This window comes from Megalobrama amblycephala, linkage group LG21 (genome assembly GCF_018812025.1).
Source record: "Megalobrama amblycephala isolate DHTTF-2021 linkage group LG21, ASM1881202v1, whole genome shotgun sequence".
In the NCBI taxonomy this organism is placed as follows: Eukaryota; Metazoa; Chordata; class Actinopteri; order Cypriniformes; family Xenocyprididae; genus Megalobrama; species Megalobrama amblycephala.
In genome coordinates, this window is record NC_063064.1 from 721,222 (window position 1) to 740,396 (window position 19,175).

A 19,175-nucleotide genomic window follows, 5' to 3' on the forward strand; every position below is an offset into this window, starting at 1 on the left:
ATTGAAACATTCAGAGCAGAAACAAAATGACCACACTTTAAGAAACTGTTGGTGTAAGAGCCCAGTCCATATTAGTAAAAGTCCAAAAGATGTTTTGACAGCTTAGTTACACCACAAAACAAAAACTCTTAAAAAAAACAAGCTGAAGAAAATGAACCAAGAAATGGGATGAAGCAGGAAAATAACAATTAAGGAAAATAATGTTAACCCTTCTCATCTAGTTGTATGGAAAACACAGCTGTAACTGCATAATGGAGACCGCAACTCTTCAAACAATTTTAATATTTCCCAGACCTGCGTGATCTCCTTGGAAATGCTTATTGGCAATGGCATTCTCATTACAAATTGTGTGAGCTTTGCTGTAAGCCTTCGTGGAGACACACACAGACCTGAGGGAAGCTGAACGTCTCTTCTGAGCACTGCAATAATCATTTTTAATGGCTCTCAGAATTTATGAACTATGTTTTAAAATGACTAATTATGTTAGGATGAGGGTAAACAAATTTGGCTTGACATCCCCAAAGAAGGGAGTTTTTCCTTTTAGTACTAATTTAACTCTTTTGTGTGTTGCTTTTCGTCACTGTTCACTTCATTAAGCAGAAAAACTTCCACAGTGGAAAGTAGGAATAGATCTATAGTCAAGTCAAGTTTCTTATGTCCTTACTCTACAGAAACATAAATCGTAACTCTCTCCCATTACTCCTGCTGTGATGAACAACCGACCTGGGACCTTTTTTCCTGTTTCACTCATATTAACCTTCTGCCTTCAGGCCATCAGCCCTTCTTTCTCTGCAGCCAAACTCTGGACTTAATGATCCTATAAGGAAATGAACTCTAGAGGTTGGAGAGTGCTGTTATTTAAACAAGTTATGCACCACTCAACTAAATAATAAATAAATAAACAGGTTGACATTGTAGTTTAATGTGGTTTGAAATGTGATCCTGTCATTTTTCCAATAACCTTGGTCACATAGTAAAGCCATTTACCTGCACCTGTGTGTCCAATGTAGTTTTTCATATAAGCATCTGTATTGTTCTGGAATGAAACATCTGAGGTATAAATCATTGTTAAATCATTGTAGCTGTCTTTGTTTTTTAAGCTTTTTCGGGTCACTGCTGGGATCGCTGGCTGCTGTTCAGTGTTTTGACGAACTCTGTTTGATGGCCACTTTGAATTTTAGTACATCATAAATGTAAATATATTCACATCAGGTGAAGTTCATACACATTTTAGGTCACACTGTTTCCAACATTTGTATGCTATCAAATGATATTAAAAAAATCGTAACTTTTCAAGTACGGTTCGATAAAGATAGTAGGGTGGAGAGAGAACAAAAAGAAGGAATTTATGTGTGTGTATATGTTTATGCGTATACATCATTACTTCAGTGTCACATGATCCTTCAGAAATCATTCTAAGATGATGATTTGCTGCTCAAGAAACATTTATGATTATTATCAGTGTTGAAAACAGTTGTGCCATTTCAGATTCTTTGGTAATTAGAAAGTTAGAATGAAAAGCATTTAATTGAATATGACCTTACTGTCACTTTTGAACAATGTAATGCATAAAAGTATTAATTTCTTTTAAAATAAACTAAATAAAAATTCTCCTGATCGCAAACTTTTGAATGGTACTATATAATATATAGTTATATATTGCATGCTAACAGTATGTTGACAGAACCTGAAGACAAGGATCTTTTGTCTTTACTGTCACTGAGTGCAGAGAGGAAGAAAATAATGCGGTGAAGGGATCAGGAATTGACTGGAGTCAGGTTCGTTCTCACAGAACTGTACGATGAAGCAGTCTAAGGGCCAGATTTACTAAACAGGGCAAATTAGCGTAAGAGCTTAATTCCAAAAAAGCACCAATGGGAGTGGAAAGTTAAAAACTGACAGTAGTTTTTTTTAATGGCAAAAGAGGGTTTGCGCTGGTGCAAGCTGGCCCTGATGATGTCATAATTTATTCTTTCATTCATATGATATTCATGAATCATACATTACATACACTTGAATAATTTTACACTTCACGAGTCTAAGTGACAAACCTGGACCTTGCTAATTTTGACCTGTAAAAACACTGGCCTTGAGCTCTGTGGCACAACAACAACATTGTGTTTTTTGGATGTCAGTGTCGAATCTTAATGTTTAAACTACCAACTCAATTCTTGTAGATTTTGGTTCTCATGAGCAAAACATTCCTAATTTTCTGTGGAAGATTTCCTTGCACTCAACTCAGGAGAGACGCCTTTGTTCAACACCTTGTTTGTATGGCTGGCAACAGTTCTCGTACTTTTTGAGGATTTTTAAAAAAGGTTTTAATTGTTTTGAAGGTGTTGAAGGTTTCGGTACAGATACTCAACTATATGCACAAGGCTTAAATATACATTTCTACAAATGTGTTTACCAGTAGATATCTAAAAGCCTCCAGAAAAAAAAAAGCTTTTAATTGAACACAATAATTTAAATGAAATTTTGATCTTACTCAGGCCATCCTACATCAATCACAGTGACAACAACATAATCACCAATGTTCAAAATAAATAACACCAAACAAATTGGAATATGTATGTCATTTCAGCGTTTCTATTTACGATATAGTCTGTTTTTATCATTACAGAAAAAGCACAGCAGGTGAGATGGAAGAATACTTTAAACAGACCTTCTCTGAAAAATTGTTTTGTGTTTTGGGACCATGAATAATAAATGTTGTGGTGTTAGTGAAAGTTTGTTTGTCTGCTCTACATGATCAGTTTTGTTAAGTGTTCAGGAGTTTTTATCTCTACATTTTGACTCATTTTGTTAATGTGATTTTGTTGGTAGTTTCTGGCAACATACCCTTATATATAGAATAATTTGCAAAAATTTTGTTGGTAAAACTTTTCATTTTAAATAACTTACATAAGGTTATTAGATTTTCAGATTTTAAGTCATGGCAACAGTCAAATTTAAGTCAGCCAAAATAATTTAATTAAATTAATTATAGTAAATAATTTAGAGTATGGCATGATGTTACTAGAGTTATTCTTTTTTAATTTAACACTTCAGTAATTTCTAGTTATTTTTCAAAAATGTACATTTCAGACATTATCACTATTTATTAAAACCTATTGGTTAATTTCAATTCATAATGTTGCTACTGACAGATCTTCAGTTAAAAATTCATAGTATAGTACAGTCACAGTATCAAGTCAAGTCAAGTCACCTTTATTTATATAGCGCTTTTTACAAAGTAGATTGTGTCAAAGCAGCTTTACATTGATTGATAACTGGTACATTATTTTGGCTGCACAGCAGCTCTTAAAGAATAGTGTCAATGCAGGCAGATCAAAGCACTGTTGAATATCAAATGTCAAGTGTCCCCAACTAAGCAAGCCAAAGGCGACAGCGGCAAGGAACCCAAACTCCAACAGGTGACATCAGGTGGCAAACAAGTGGCAAATAGGTGTTAAAATGGAGAAAAAAACCTTGGGAGAAACCAGGCTTAGTCGGGGGGCCAGTTCTCCTCTGGCGAACAGTGCTTTGTTACGAATCAGGTTGCTATCATAAGTCTGATTGGTCGTGTCCAGTTGAGGATCGTATTCATCACGCCGGTATGGTCGGTTTGTTGAGGAACTGTGGCACTGGCTGTCGTGTCGATGATGTCTTCACAGTGGATGATCTAGTCGACTCGATCTCTGCTGATACTTCAGGGCTGCGTTGTGGTCGTGTCAAGGCGCAGGTCCTTGGTCTCAGCTGGATACGGCCCGGATCCGGTTGACTACGGTAAACCTCAGGATAAACAGAAAGACTAATATTAGCATAGATGCCATTCTTCTTCTGATGTAACGAGTACATCTGGTGTTATAGGAAGTGTTCCCGGTTCCGGCTGACCTAATTTATGCAGCCTAATAATCCTTTAATGGATTTGAAAATATAAATTGATAATGTTATGTGTATGCCAGGTTAAAGAGATGTGTTTTTAGTCTAGATTTAAACTGACAGAGTGTGTCTGCTTCCCGAACAATGCTAGGAAGATTGTTCCAGAGTTTGGGTGCCAAATAGGAGAAGGATCTACCGCCTGCGGTTGATTTTGATATTCTAGGTATTATCAGCTGGCCTTAATTCTGAGATCGCAATAGACGTGAAGGATTATAATGCATTAAGAGCTCGCTCAGGTACTGGGGAGCTAAACAATTTAGTGCTTTGTAGGTAAGTAGTAAGATTTTTAAAATCTATACAATGTTTAACAGGAAGCCAATGCAGTGATGACAGAACTGGGCTAATATGGTCATACTTCCTAGTTCTAGTAAGAACTCTAGCTGCTGCATTTTGTACGAGCTGTAGTTTATTTATCAAGCGGGAGGAACAACCACCCAGTAGAGCGTAATCTAGCCTTGAGGTCATGAACGCATGAACTAACTGTTCTGCATTCTTCATTGAGAGCATATGTCGTAGTTTAGATATATTTTTAAGATGGAAGAATGTGGTTTTGCAGATGCTAGAAACATGGCCTTCAAATGAAAGATTGGTATCAAAGAGCACACCCAGGTTCCTAACTGACGACGAAGACTTAACAGAGCAGCCATCAAGTGTTAGACAGTAATCTAGGTTATTATGTGAAGTAGTTTTCGGTCCAATAATTAGAATCTCTGTTTTTTTCTGAATTTAGTAGTAGGAAATTACTGGTCATCCAGTTTTTATATCAGCTATACATTCTGTTAATTTAGCGAATTGGTAAGTTTCGTCAGGGCGTGAAGAAATATAGAGCTGAGTATCATCAGCGTAACAATGAAAACTAACGCCATGCTTCCTAATGATATCTCCCAAGGGTAGCATGTACAGAGTGAAAAGCAATGGTCCTAGTACTGAGCCTTGTGGTACTCCATATTGAACTTGTGATCGATATGACATCTCTTCGTTTACTACTACAAACTGATAATGGTCAGGTAAGTATGATTTGAACCATGCCAATGCAATTCCACTAATGCCAACATAGTTTTCGAGTCTATTTAGAAGAATATTGTGATCAATAGTGTCAAATGCAGCACTGAGATCTAAGAACACTAATAGAGAGATACAACCACGATCTGATGATAAGAGCAAATCATTAGTAACTCTAATGAGAGCAGTCTCAGTACTATGGTACGGTCTAAATCCTGACTGGAAATCTTCACAGATACTATTTCTTTCTAAAAAGGAACATAGTTGTGATGAAACTGCCTTTTCTAGTATTTTTGACAGAAAAGTGAGATTTGAGATCGGCCTGTAATTGACTAATTCTCTAGGATCAAGTTGTGGTTTTTTAATAAGAGGTTTAATAATAGCCAGCTTAAAAGTTTTTTGGTACGTATCCTCGCGATAAAGATGAATTGACGATATTAGGAAGAGGATCTATGACCTCTGGAAGCATCTCTTTCAATAGCTTAGTCAGTATAGAGTCTAACATACATGTTGTTGATTTTGATGATTTAACAAGTTTAGACAATCCTTCCTCTTGTAAAGCAGAAAATGAATTGAATTTTTCCTCAGGGACACTACAATGCAATGTCTGACACAAGACTGTAGTAGACGGTTGCATGGTTATAATTTTCTCTCTAATATTATCAATCTTGCAAGTAAAGAAGTTCATAAAGTCATTACTGCTATGCTCTTTGGAAACATCAGAAGTTGAAGCTTTATTTCTTGTTAATTTAGCCACTGTATCAAATAAATACCAAGGGTTATGTTTATTTTCTTCTAAAAGTTTTGAAAAATAGGCAGATCTAGCAGTTTTTAAGGCCTTTCTGTACTCAATCATTCTCTCTCTCCACGAAATGTGAAATACTTCTAGTTTTGTTTTCTTCCAGCTGCGCTCCATTTTTCTAGCTGCTGTTTTTAGGGCCCGAGTGTGCTCATTGTACCATGGCGTTGGATTAATTTCCTTAATCTTTTTTAAACGCAAAGGAGCAACTGAGTCTAATGTGCTGGAAAAGACAGAGGCAATAGTTTCTGTTGCAACATCGAGGTCTTCTAAGCTGTCTGGTATGCTAAGGCGATAAAACTAATTAGGAAGATTATTTATAAAGCGATCTTTAGTGTTAGAAGTGATGGTTCTACCATATTTATGGCAGGGAGGCAGTTTAGCCGCTTTGACCAAATGTAGTATACATGAGATTAGATAATGATCTGAGATGTCGTCACTCTGCTGCAGAATTTCAACGGCATCAATATTGATTCCATGTGACAATATTAGATCTAAAGTATGATTACGGCAATGAGTGGGTCCCGACACGTGTTGTCTAACACCAATAGAGTTTAAAATGTCTGTAAATGCCAATCCCAGTGAGTCTTTTTTATTATGTACATGGATATTAAAATCACCAACAACAAGGACTTTATCTGCAGCTAGTACTAATTCTGATAGGAAATCTGCAAATTCTTTGATAAAGTCTGTATGGTGTCCTGGTGGCCTGTATACAGTAGCCAGCACAAATGTCAACTTACATAATGTTACGTAAAGCACCATCACTTTGAAGGAATTATATTTGAAAGACTTCTGGCTGATACTGTAAATATTACTATAAATTACAGAAACACCTCCCCCTTTGCCTTTCTGATGAGGATTGTGTCGATAATCATAACCTTGAGGACTAGACTCATTTAAAGTAATGTAATCGTCCGGTTTTAGCCAGGTTTCTGTCAAACACAGCACATCTAGATTATTGTCTGTGATAATATCGTTTACAATAAGTGCTTTTGAAGAAAGGGATCTAATATTTAACAACCCAAGTTTATCATTATTATCTCTATTTTTTATTTGTTGAACATCAATTAAATTTTTACCATTGAATGGGTTTGGAAGTTTTTTGTTTTTACTAATTCGGGGTACAGACACAGTCTCTATGTGATAATATCTAGGTGTAAGACTTTCTATGTGTTGGGATTTATCTGACTTCTTTAGTATGACTGTAAATGTACATTTCAGATTAATCTCTATTTCTGTCATCAGTTGTTCAATTATTTAATTGTCAAAACTATTTTAAATAGAATAGTTGATTTATTATTTCACATTATTTCACATGCTGAACATTTTTCTTAAGGGGACATCTTCCCCTACCATAAATAACCATGCATATTACATATTATAAATGACAGTCATTTGTGTTACAAAAGCACATTTCTGCAGATGTCATGGCAAGTCAAAACAGTGTGTGCAGTAATGTTTTGTGTTTTATTGTTTTTTTTGGGGGGGGGGGGGGGGGGGGTGTAAAATGAGCTGAACCAATGCCAGGATCTTGCCAGATCAAAAAAAAAATCATGATTACATGCAACACAACTTAAAGCAAAGTAAGTGAATAACATTGGCCTGGCATCTACTTTATTCTGTCATCGATGCTGTTTCAAATCTGAACATGCTCTGTATCATCAATGCCTGTTTCAACCATGACCCAGAACCCAGAAGTACTGGAATGTTTATCTCCCACTGTATTAATGATCATATTCTGTTTTCTCTGGCTGCAAAACAGCAACACATTTGTACGCACATATCGCCATAGTGCCAAACAGTACCTGGAGGAATGTATAAGCTTACTATTTCCCAATGTCTTTGCAAAGTCTGTAAAGTCTGCCTGAATGTCCTGTTTGTCTGTTTCTTAAAGCACTGGTGATTTGTTTCTAGAGATGCTCAGACCCGTCATACAACATGCAGTCAATAAAGCAGGAGATGTGCAAGTTTACGGACAAGCCATTCGTAAGAGATTGATAAAATAAGTGAAGATTGGATGATTGGATCTGATCTTTATTAAGCTATTTAGCATTTGTTCAATGTTAAACTCCAAAGACCTGCTAATTAGGCTTTGACTGTGAATGAAAGGAACCACACCACCATGTGTTTTGTTGATTTATGTTACAAACACATTTTATGTCATGCTTCATCACTATACGGCTGCAAATCAAATGTCAGGAGAGCGCTTGGGAGACCCACCCCTGAATCTGTGAGACCTGTAGGACCATGAGCCAATAAAATGAACAACAGCCAAATGCAACAGATGCAACTACATATGTTGACAAGATTTATTAGGATCAGAAGTTTAATTTGTTAAAGGTGATATGCATAATTTGTGTGTAGTTTGTGGCACCAAAAGGAATTTGAGTCTGTTTGTCTAAATGGCCAGACTGGGAGGGATTTAGCAGCATATTCTCAACCAATGGTGTGAGAGCGACAGTTGTGTTTGGTGCTGCTGGTGGTACAGAAATTACACTTCACAGATTTAACAGGGAACTGGGAATGTTCTGGAAAGGCTCTTTCAGTTATGAATAAATGTTTTTCCAGTAATGGTAATAGAATGTTTGCTCAGTTACAAAAACATTATCTATACATTGTTCATGGAACATTTTTTCTGAAAAGTTTTAGTTGGATGTTCATCATCATTCATCTTTTAATATGTTACTACTTGTTTCAGAATGTTCCAAAGACATCCAAAAACGTTTACATTTAAAAGTTTCAAGTTTATTTTCTGCCTTAAATTGTTTGGTCAAATCAAAGGGGTGCCACTGTTACACCTGCAGTGAAAAGTCAATGAGATGAATTACAAATGAAGGAAATCAAGACAAATGACAGAAAGGGTTAAATGGATGGAAACATAAATGTTGAAATTACACCATTTTAGAGCATTTCACAAGATCCACAATTCAGAAAATAACCTACAGTCATGTGTGCAGTTGTTTACATCAATTGTAGAGCATTAACCACAAGTCTTGAAAACCTGTCAGGCAGCATTTAAATCAACCTGTTTTTACTGCTGTATATGGGAACAAAAGCCTTAGATGCATCCATCCACATTACCATTCAGCTTACAGCAACTGCAATGTCAGCAATCCAACGTTTCTTATTAAGGGGTGCTTTACATCTGCCCTGGAAGAATTAAATGAGCAGTTAACTGACACTCAAAGTGCAACTTTTTTGCCAAATTACTTGGAGGCATGCCATATATGACTTTACCACACTAACAAAAGAACAGGCCTTTTTTAAGCTCTCGAAGTATCAAACATACGTTTAATCCACAACAATTGAATTTTATACAATTGTGTCTTGTATATTTTAACTGTAACTATTTATTAATATTGCACTAATATTGAATTTTGTCAAATGCAGTATTCTCGCAGATCCATGCTCAAACACTTTTCATGAGCCAAATCACAGACAACCAGCTAATTTTGAGAAAAATGTGTAAACGGAATGTTTTGATGAAAAAATATATGAGGCCTATATCTGCAAACACTGTATTATGTTGAGGCTCAGGTTCCTGTCACATGAGAGCTGTTTACACGACACCACATGCCATGTTCATTTACATGAGAATGGTGTTTTGGGGGCCTGAAAATGCTAATTTTTGAAAACAAGTTTCGAAGTGCAAGTTTGTGAAAACAATACTGTCATAATCCCCATGTAAACTATAAAAACATGAATATGTGAAATGGTGATGTCATGTACGTTACGAGTTTAGTCTATATGTGCGTAGTGTTTCTTTACAAAACTACTGGCCTGGCAGCAGAATACAACTATTTTAGTCGTTTTCACAGATCCGTGTGAAAGGGGATCGTTTTCACATCTATGCCAACATTATTAATAAACTCAAGATATTTTCATTTTGTGATGTTTTGAATATCAGAATCAACAACACACTACTCAGCAAATGTATTAAATTGATTTTAAATGTGTTTAAATAATTGCTTGTACATTTATACATGCTGCTTGAAACTAAACAAATGTTTTATTTTTATTTTTTAAAGAAAAATCTGTCCTTCCAGTGCTTTGTGATGTTTTGTGCAATCAGGTGGAGAGATAAACATTTCCTCTCATTGGGTTCAGTGTAAAAATTGCTCTTAATAATTTGCTTGTGTTGCCATTTCCATTCGATGAGTCCCAGTGGACACTAAGAAGCCTTTCCTCTTTCTTCACCTCCACTTGTTAGCTGGATGAAAGAAATTCCTGGCAGATAAATCCTCATGAGGCCAATAGTTTACTTGATTTTTCTTACAGAACGTCTGATAGATTGCTGTATCCCACAGTTTTACACACTGAATCCCAGCTATTTCCAAATCAGAAGGGAAACCAATACAATATGTATGACTTTCAATAAAATTTGGCATGAGACCAAACCCACCAATAAGTAGTCTTACCTCTGACCTCACAGCAGTGTGCTGAAAAACAAGACAGGCACTTATTTACCTAATAACATTCTGGGTTTAGAACTGCTATTTTGACCAAAAGTTGTGCCCTGCTGGAATCTGAGAAATGTTCAGTTTTATGCAAATTTCAGCCCAATATTCACAGAATGTTACATTTTAGTCAGTAGTTACAACTATTTTCTACCCTATTAAGCATTAAAATTGAACAACATTTTGTGAAAGAAAAACTATTTAGGTGTAAGAAAAACGTCTCGGTTACATATGTAACCCTTGTTCCCTGAAGGAGGGAATGGAGACGTACGTCAGTAGTGACCGATGGATATCACCAGAGAGCCCTATCAGCTTTGAGTGAACTAAAACAAGCCAATGGAATTGGCGTGCGATATTTGCATAATGCGCACCGCCTCCGTCAGGTGTATATAAATAGGAAGCAGATGCAATCGCACTATGTTTTTTGCTGAGGAGACAACTGGTGTCTACACAGCGAGGGTACAGAGGGTACAGAAACTGTGGCGATGGGATGTACGGGACGTCTCCATTCCCTCCTTCAGGGAACGAGGGTTACATATGTAAACGAGAAACGAGCACGTTCGACGTACATCAGTAGTGACCAACGAATTGGGATCACAAATAAAGCGCCACAGTTACGAAACCCCTTCCAGTGCCCAGCGCAAGCTCTAGCCACCCGGAGCACCAATGGGACGGGGAAGGGGGCAAGCTTACGCCGAGAGAGTCTACTGCTGTTCCGAAATACCCACTAGATGAACTAGACTACACTGGGGAAGCGATCCCATAGGGGATGCTGCGGAGTTTACGTGGAGAGTACACATATGGACTGGCCGTGGGCAGTATGCATATGGAGTCCCTGGGATGGATCCACCTGGGTAGGGGGAGACTCATCTGACAGGTGACAGCAGAGCTGGCTCTGCTAAGGAAAAGACACGGGCTCACCGTAGGGAGTTGACCGTAGACAATACACATGGGACAATGGAACCCAGCCAACATCATCGTTGGTGACAGACGTTGGCCTGGCATCAGACACTCCGCAATGTCCGAGCCGAAAGGGGAGTCGGAGGAACTCGACAGGGTTCGCCAAGCGGGGAACTCGACTGGAGTAAAGGATGCACGTATCCGGCGCAGGGGGCGGGAGTGGCATTGCAAGCCGACATTTAGAACAGGCACTTCGCATCTACCGGCTGGTGGAAGCGAGTACAGGGGAAGATACCAGTTCTACACGAAGGCTGTAGAATCTAGCGAACCTGTTAGGTGTCGCCCAGCCCGCAGCTCTACAGATATCTGTCAGTGAGGCGCCGTGCAGCAGCGCCCAGGAAGAGGCCATTCCTTGGTGGAGTGGGCTCTCAACTGCAAAGGCTCGAAGGGATGACCCTGGAGAGATGTAAGTACCTTGGTGAGATCCCAAGAGGGTATAGAGGGAAGGTGAAGTGGATTAGTCTCCTCGCCCCCCTCAGGAACCTGACGATCAGATCATGCTTCCCCAAGGATTTGCCATCATCTGCATAGTGATGTGCGGCGATAGCGGCAACATACAGTTTGAGGGTGGAGGGAGACAGCCTTCACTCCAAGCCCTCTTGCAGGAAGGAGAGCACAGATCTGACCGAGCATGATCAGGGGTCCTCTCGGTGAGAGGAGCACCACTCAAGGAACAGGTTCCACTTCAACGCATAGAGGTTCCTCGTAGAAGGAGCCCTAGCGGAAGTGATGGTGTCTACAAGCGCTTGCGGGAGATCACTCAGAACCTCCGCAGAGCAATGGGCCAGGGAGGGGCTGTCGCGAGGAGCGTCAGATCAGAAAACCAGGTCCAAGTTGGCCAAAACAGAGCCACTAGCAAGACCAGCTCCTCGTCCATAGACCACCCTGATGGTTGATGTACGCAACGGCCGCAGTGCTGTCCAAGTGGACCAGTACGTGCTTGTCTGACAACAGCTCCTTGAAGCGGCCCAGTGCAAGACATATTGCTAGCAACTCGAGGCAATTGATATGCCAATGCAGATGAGGCCCTGTCCACAGACCCGACACTGCATGCCCGTTGTACGTGGCCCCCCACCCGGTGGCAGAGGCATCTGTGTGGACCACAGCACGCCTGGACACTTGTTCCGGGGGAACTCCAGCCCGCAGGAATGAAGGGTCTGACCACTGGGTGAGAGTGCGACGGCAGTTCGGTGTCACGGGGACACGGAACGTACTGCGCTGCCACGCCCATCTCAGGACCCAGCCGTGGAGCCAGTGTTGAAGCGGCACTCACTGGATGTGATCCTCAGTGAGGCGTACAGACCTCCAGTTCCATACAGAGATAAGAGATCCTTTGCCTGGGGGCGAGTTTGCTCTTGTCCCAGTTGACCCGAAGACCCAGCTGGCTGAGGTGAGCTAACACCATATCCCTGTGTTCGCACAACTGCTCTCGCGAACTGGCCAGGACGAGCCAGTCATCGAGGTAGTTGAGAATGTGAACACCCTGTTCCTTGAACGGAACAATGGCTGCCTCCGCAACCTTCGTAAAGATGAGGGGAGACAGGGCTAGCCCGAAGGGTAGGACTTTGTACTGATATGCCCGTCCCTCGAACGCAAACCGTAGAAGGGGTCTGTGGCGAGGCAGAATCGAAACATGAAAGTATGCGTCATTCAGGTCGATCGCTGCAAACCAATCCTGGGGACGGATGCATTCGAAAATGCGCCTCTGTGTAAGTATCTTGAATGGCAGCCTGAAGGAGACTGATTCAGGACAAGCAGATGCAGGTTTGGCCGTAGCCCACCGCCCTTCTTGGGTACAATGAAGTAGGGGCTGGAGACTCCATATTGGCTGGAGGGACCGGCTCGATTGCATCCTTCGCCAGGAGGACAGCAATCCCCGCCCGGAGAACAGGTGCATTGTCCAGGGACACACAAGTGTAATGGACACCCCTGAACACCGGGGGACGCCGGGCGAACTGAATCGCATAGCTGCTGGGAAGGCTGGGAAGCGCTAGCCAGGGTTCCAGACATCGAGCCAGCAGCACCAAATGCACCACAGACGTACCGGGCATGGGGCAGCGAGGTAGAGTGCTGGGACCCGACTCGGACGGTATAGCAGCCCGAAGTGGGGTCAGACTCTGCAAGGTGGCAGTGTGTATGGGAGACGGCACATGAGAGGCGGCCTTGACCAGCACACTGGGACCTGCTGGCGAAGTGAGAGGAGGCTGAGAGTGGCGAAGCGGGGCCTCGCGCACTGCCAGCCACACCCTCTTGGGACCTGGAGGATTAGAAAACAGTTCTACTTCGTGGGTACCGCTGGACTCCGGAGAGCCAGCGGCGGAACAGACCAAAATTCTCCACCCGGCCCTCCTCCAGTGAGGGACCGATGTGAGGGACCGACGTTCTCCCGAAAGAACAGTTTACCTCAGCTCCAGGTCGCCCGTTTCTCCAGGACCGCTTCTCGCTAGCCAGTATGCTTGGCTGTGGGCCAGCTTGTGAGATGAGAGCATCGAGAAAGCATACTTTGACGATGACACACCTCTGCAAGGCTAGCCAGGGCTGTTTCTGGACCACCATGGTGGACATTGTCTGGCCAGGGGCCTGCGCTATGACTTGCATCATGCGTAGCTCAACCCTGACTCAGAACTACCCATATGCAATGAGTGCTTTGGCCTTCCACAGACTTGCCGGGGGCCAAGACCCATGCAGGGCAGAGGTGGTGTGCCCGTAGCACTGCCACCCCACCAGGGTAGTGAGAGAGAAAAAACTTTTAATGCAGATTATGGCCCTTTTGGCGTTCCATATCTGACACCAAAAAAGGCTTCCAAACTGCCAAGTTTTTCATGCATGTCCGGGCTAAAGACAGGGGGCGGGGCAAGGCGAGTACGCGTCGCACGACGCCCCCAGGGGCCCGGGAAAGCATGGTTGTTAACCCTCAGGGGTCTGAGGATTTTTGGGACCCTGGAGAAGTTTTGACATGCCCTGACATTTGTGCTTTTTTCAGTTGTTCATAAACATATTAATGACACAAGTGTCATTACATTGTATTCAGCACAAACTAGGCTACCATAATATGTGAGGAACATGTATGTACATGTTTGTGTTTTTGAAGGAATAACGTTTATGCGTGGTTATTGAAAAAACAAAAAACTTAAGTCACTGAAATAAAGCCAAAAAATATATATTAAATCTTTGTTCACAATACTTCTGGGTATTTGAGGTTGTAGACTAGAGTTTTTGCTTCAAAATGAGGTAAAAATTATGCTGCCTGCTTGTTCATATAAAACAATAGAGAGATTTAAATTTTCTAAAACATCTTTGGTCAAGAAACACAGTATGCGTGGAGGCGTGAATCCTCATGTATAATGGGTGATTCTCACCTGAGAAGACAAAAGAATCACATAATAATGACCTGAAATGACTTGCATATTAATGAGGCCTTTCAGTCAGGTAGGCTGTGAAAAAAACCCTCTGTGATCATGATTCAAATCTCATCATGGTGTAAATCAAACATACAGAAAAAACAGCAATACTGTGAAATATTATTACAATTTAAAATAATGGTATTCTATTATATTCTTTAAAATATAATGTATTTCTGTGATGCAAAGTGTCTGAACAATTATGTTACCTCTATGGCATTTCATATAGGCTTTTAGCTTAAAAGCATGCACATTTGGAGAAATATTGATGGATTCTCATATGTTTGTCAATTTTCTATACAGAAGAGTAATATTTATTCAGGATTTATTGTCATTACTATGAGTGCTGGATACTGTGTTTTCAATTCATACTTGCAGCCGGAGGGCGCTCTGTACACCTTTAGTCCACAAATGCCTGAGCACTAAAGAAGAATAGGCAATCCAGGAACTAACCGAACTAACAGAGGACAGAGATCGCTAACTATGGCTATTCAAAACACTTTTCAAGACAATAAATACACGATTGAGACGATGAATGCATGTATTGAATTTGCGTCTGAATAGCGCTCCCTCCGTGGGCGTGGCCGCATTAGCGGATAATGAGCTGAATCACGGATTTCTGACATGGCTCTCTTTTCATACAGATTACATAAACACAGAATGTTTGTTTTCGATTTGACTTACACGATTTAAAACCTGACATTTCAACGTTTTTTTAGACATAAGTCAAATTTTTTTGTGATTAGTATTCACTACGTTACAGTTCATTTTCTGAGAACTATCAGATTGGACTTCCTTCAGAGGGAGACGAGAGATCTTGCATCATGTTATTTTTCTTTATTTTACAAAAAGCACAACATTTTGTTTTTACTCTGAGTGTACACAAATAAAAGAAGATATTCCACAGATTAAAATGGTGTATAACTCTTAATTGTATGTGCAACATTAACGGAGTATTTTGAGTCTCTTTCACACTGGTAAGAAAAAAAACGCGGTGGTATCGCCGGCGATACCTCAGACCTCAGAGTGTCTTAATCTGATTCAGCATGAGCATGAGCCTCATCTTCATGTCCAGAGCCCAACAATCCTCTCTCCAATGTAGCAGTCGACATCTGATCCTCCGCTGGAGCACTGACTAATACGCTAGGTTCCCCATGAGAAGGACCAGCAATCCACCCAAAAGCTACAAGCCATGTGGGACAGTGAACGTGGCCATCTAAGTGGACGACACACCGCGCACTGAGCGTCGACGTGGCCATGTTGTTACTAAACATGAACCACCCACGAACACAGTCACAACATGTTTGCGATGCACTAGAGGAGTGGGGGGCCCACGGAGAATGGCTCGGCGGGTATTGCCCCACTGTGATCCTCTGGTCACCCTGGCTTATTCACCAAAAGTAGTACTTTTCTGATTCAGAAAAGAAACTAGATCGGGGAATAGGTGAGGGGACTCCACCTCATTGAGGCACTTGAGTCTTGACCACACATCTAGAGCGCCGAACAACGCGCTGGGTTGCCATGGCAACGCGTGCTGAGCACTCACGAGAAAGGCGAGACGAACAACGTGCCGACGTGGGCATGCTCTCACAGAGAATATGAACCACCCACAAACACAGTCTCAGCACGCTAAGCAGACACGAGAGAAAGTGATTGTGGCCGTCAGTGAGGATAGGAAACAACCACCTCCAGAAACGCACAGACAGAATGACGTCTTGAAAAAGACGCAGTGTCTGTCTGTGAAGCTCTTTTAGAAGCTCTTGTTCTTTGTGCCAAAGCACACAGGGAACAGCCGCGATGTGACTGCAGGTACACTTTTCACTCCCTGAGTCACATACACAGAGGAACTGGCCCAAATCGCAAACCAAACGGGGCAAATAATGCTGTGAAAACAGCAGTTGAGAGCTGTGCAACAGCTTGGAAACCTCACTCTGGGAAAGCTCGCGGCCTCGCTGTACGGTGCCATAATGCCAGCACTGTAGAACGAAAGCTCTTCAAAGGCTTGAGAAGTCACTCCCAGTCTAATAGCAGGAACACACAGGTTGGCTCCGAAGCGAAAGACAAAGTGCAGTTGCATCTGCTTCCTATTTATATACACCTGACGGAGGCGGTGCGCATTATGCAAATATCGCACGCCAATTCCATTGGCTTGTTTTAGTTCACTCGAAGTTGATAGGGCTCTCTGGCGATATCCCAATTCGTCGGTCACTACTGATGTACGTCGAACGTGACCGACTGAAAAGGAACAAACTTAATTCAAGATATATTCTCTAAAAAAACAAGTCTAATCAGTTCATACAGTATTACCACTCAAGTACATACATTTTTAAGCTCACGACTATTCATTATTACATGAACCACTACACCAACATGAAGCTGTCTGTTATATCGTGACTACAGTTTGGCTGCTGGAATGGACTTACAATCCATTAGGGGCCGGCTATTGCTATTATTTTGGCTTTCACTTGTGGGTGTATAACACTTAATGATGAAACAAACTGAGCTGGACGGCTATATCTGCTGTTTGAACAACTGCACCATGTTGAAAATGACTGTGAATGTGAACAACTGCGATATTACCAAATGGTCAAGTTTTCTTGAATTCCTCTGCAGGTTTGATTATTTGTAGTGAATGCATAACAACGTTTTCTGGACTGTGAACGAACCGCACTTAACTGCAACAAATCTTCGCAGAAGCATCTCTTATTGTTTGGTGAATGAATGTCATCTTGAGTTGAACCTTATTTGACCTATTGTAGGCAGATGAGGGGACGGGAGATCTTATTAGTTAAAAATATGGTTGAAAGAACAGGTGGAGCTCAAGATGAGTTGTTTTTCTCGTGTTCTCATGATCTAGGTCCCACTGAGTACAAATGAATCCATATTCGCATTAACTTTATATTATGTGAGAGTCTCCCCTCTGTGACTGATGAGGACTGTGAATTTGGCCGATGTTCTCACTGTAACTGATGAATGGTGTATGAGCAGATCCATCAAACAGGCAATAATGTGATTCATCTTTAATGTTCACTGCAAAAAAAAAAAAAAATATGGTAACACTTTATTTCGATAGACTACTTTAGACATTTTACTAACTATGTAACTTTTCAGCTACATATCAACTAGCAGTCATTAGAGTATTAATAGACTGTCTGCTTAATATCTGCTAACACTTTATTTTGATGCTCTTCAACAGACATTGTACTGACTATAAGTAACTGTGCAACAACATGTCAATTTAATCCTAACCTAACAGTCTACTAATACTCTAATGACTGTAAGTTGGCATGTAGTTGCAAAATTACTTATAGTTATATAGAATGTCTAAAGTGGACTATCGAAATAAATTGTAAACAAAATGATTTCCTTGCTAATTATTTTTGTCTTGTTTTCCAGTACAAATATCAGTAACACTGTATTTCAGTGTCCTTGTTACGTGTTACATATACGTGTTATTGTATATGTAAATTATGCATAATTACATGCATAACCATAACCATAACCATAACCTAACCTAACCTAACCCTAACCCTGTGCTCCTGTCTGCCTCTGCTTGCTGCCTCGCTGCTGGTGGTTTGCGTCTCCGTATAGCTTTTGTTTTCTCTTTTATTGAATCTCTTACTTTTATTCATTGTTGCTTATATTATTATTATTGCCTACCACATTAATCTGACGTCGCTAGCTTGTAATCTTTGAATCTAAATCGCTGTTACAACACATTTGCATCTCGCTAGCTTGTTAACTTGTCATCAGTCTCGCGCGCTCCTCTTTCAACGCGTTCATCAAACAGCTGTGGTAACTCGGATCGGATCAGTCTACAAACACGGTGAGTCATGTCATCCTCTCACAAAATTGTTTCCTGTTCCATCTGTCACATGTTCAGTATAGCTCTCTCTGTCAGCGACGAGGGATTTACATGTCATAAATGTAGGGAAATAGTCAGGCTGACAGAGAGAATCTCAGAATTAGAGACACGCATCCAAACTTTAATCGAGGATAGTAAGAATGCAGGGGCTTCAGATACTGTTTTGGATGTATTGTTCAAACATTGTTCGGTTCCGGCTGTAGAGCCCGCGCAGCAGGGCACTTGGGTAACGGTGAGGCGGCCTAGTCGCGGAAAACACCACTCTTCCGTTCCATTAAGAACATCAAACAGGTTCTCCCCACTCAGTGACGCACCCACCGAGAATCCTGTTGAAAGTGCCCTAGTTATTGACGATTCTATTACACGGAACGTGAAAATAGAGACACCAGCCACCATAGTCACATGTTTGCCGGGAGCCAGAGCACCTGACATCAAAGCAAATTTAAAATTGCTGGCTAATGCTAATCGTAAATATTCTAAAATTATTATTCACGTCGGCACAAATGATGTTCGACTTCGCCAGTCGGAGATCACTAAAATTAACATTAAAGAGGTGTGTGAACTCGCAAATACAATGTCAGGAGAAGTAATTTGCTCTGGTCCCCTTCCTGTTCGTTGGAGTGATGAGATAGTTAGCAGATTATCATCACTCAATGGCTGGCTGTCTAAGTGGTGTCCGCAGAATAATATAGGTTTCATAGACAATTGGAAAAGCTTTTGGGGCAGACCTGACCTGTTGAAAAGAGATGGTATTCATCCGTCCC